The sequence below is a fragment of the Phacochoerus africanus genome, chromosome 2 (genome assembly GCF_016906955.1).
Source record: "Phacochoerus africanus isolate WHEZ1 chromosome 2, ROS_Pafr_v1, whole genome shotgun sequence".
Lineage (NCBI taxonomy): Eukaryota > Metazoa > Chordata > Mammalia > Artiodactyla > Suidae > Phacochoerus > Phacochoerus africanus.
Window position 1 is genome coordinate 15,720,543 of NC_062545.1, and position 1,889 is coordinate 15,722,431.

Consider the following 1,889-nt stretch of genomic DNA (forward strand, 5'->3'; position numbering starts at 1 on the left):
TTGGAGGAACAGGGAGTTCCCAGACCAGCAGATACCAGACAAACCTGACCTTGTCAATCAAGCAGCCTGGAAAGGTCAACAGCACAGGTTACAGGCCCAGACTCTGTGGTCAGCTGCTCTGGGTTTGAGCCCCAGCTCCACCCCTATTGGCTGAGTGGCCTCGGGAGGGATACTTCCTCTTTCTTTGCCCTGGTGTCTCATCAATCAAATAGTGCTGGAGAAGGCAGCGGTGGTGGTGGAGGCAGGCGACGGCGGCTCTGGAGGCCGCACTCCCGGTCCTGGCTTCGGCCTCAGCCCCACCATGGTGACACTCGCTGAGTTGCTGGTGCTCCTGGCCGCCCTCCTGGCCACGGCCTTGGGCTACTTCGTCAGCATCGATGCACATTCCGAGGAGTGATTCTTCGAGGGGGTCACCTCGGGCACCAAGATGGGCCTCATCTTCAAGGTGGCCGAGGGCGGCTTCCTGGACATCAACGTGGAGATGGCAGGGCCTGAGAATAAAGGAATTTATAAAGGAGACCGGGTGTCCAGTGGGAAATACACATTTGCTGCTCACACGGATGGAACATGTGAGTTTTGTTTTAGCAGCAGGATGTCCACCAGGACTCCAAAGAGTGATGTTCACCATTGATATTGGGGAGGCCCCCAAAGGACAAGACGTGGAAACAGAAGCTGATCATAACAAGCTAGAAGAAATGATTAATGAGCTGGCAGTGGCAGTGACAGCTGTAAAACATGAACAGGAATACATGGAAGTTCAGGAGAGAATACACAGAGCAATCAATGACAACACAAACAGCAGAGTGGTCCTTTGGTCCTTCTTTGAAGCTCTTGTTCTAGTTGCCATGACATTGGGACAGATCTACTACCTGAAGAGATTTTTTGAAGTCCAGAGGGTTGTTTAAAAGGCCTTTTCCTGGGAGTTCCCGTCATGGCGCAGTGGTTAGCGAATCCGACTAGGAACCATGAGGTTGTGGGTTCGATCCCTGGCCTTGCTCAGTGGGTTCGATCCCTGGCTTTGCTCAGTGGGTTAAGGATCTGGCGTTGCCGTGAGCTGTGGTGTAGGTTACAGACGCGGCTCGGATCCCGCATTGCTGTAGCTCTGGTGTAGGCCGGCAGCTACGGCTCCGATTCAACCCCTAGCCTGGGAATCTCCACATGCTGCAGGAGTGGCCCAAGAAATGGCAAAAAGACAAAAAAAAAAAAAAAAGGCCTTTTCCTGATGATCCCAAGCTCATAATTCCACTGTTTACCAAACATCTTGGTCATAATGATGCATCGGTTTCTACATTTTTATTTTTTGAACTGTACATTCCCAGCTTATGTTTCTTTGTGATTAATAGATTTGGGGAAAATACCTTTTTAGGAAAGTTATGGTGAGAAATTTACGTTTGATTGGCATAGTTTCATATTTGAATGCTGCCTCCATTACACAGGTCCTTCCAGAACTCAAACGCTGTAAGTGGAATATAGGAGTATAGTCCTTATTATATCTTCTCCTTTTGTTTCCATAATAAAATGCAGTTTCTTCAGGACAGTACTTTATTGATAGAACTTTACTAAAATGACTGCATTCTTATGATCCCTTGTCCTGCAGTTCAAGTCATTGAAGATTCAGTTTGTTGAGTCCCTATGAGAAACAACTGTCTGAATCGTGACATTTTCTCTCCAGCCTGAAGGTTGGTACTTTTATCCTTTGTCTATCTTGTTTTTGCTTTAAAGATAAGACTTATAAATCCAACACATTTTTTCTCCTAAAGTTTTACTTTGAACCTTGCTTTAAATTCAGCCACCTCCACTTAAAATTATTGACACAAGCAGCTAATCACCATTTTTTTTTTGTCTTTTTGTCTTTTTGCCATTTCTTGGGCCGCTCCCTCGGCATATGG

The 1,889-nt window shown here is 46.8% G+C and overlaps 1 pseudogene; it reads left to right on the forward strand.

Annotated features, from left to right (window-relative positions):
* Positions 1–301: 301 nt before the first annotated feature.
* On the forward strand, positions 302–912 carry LOC125120981 (transmembrane emp24 domain-containing protein 2-like; annotated as a pseudogene).
* Positions 913–1,889: the final 977 nt, after the last annotated feature.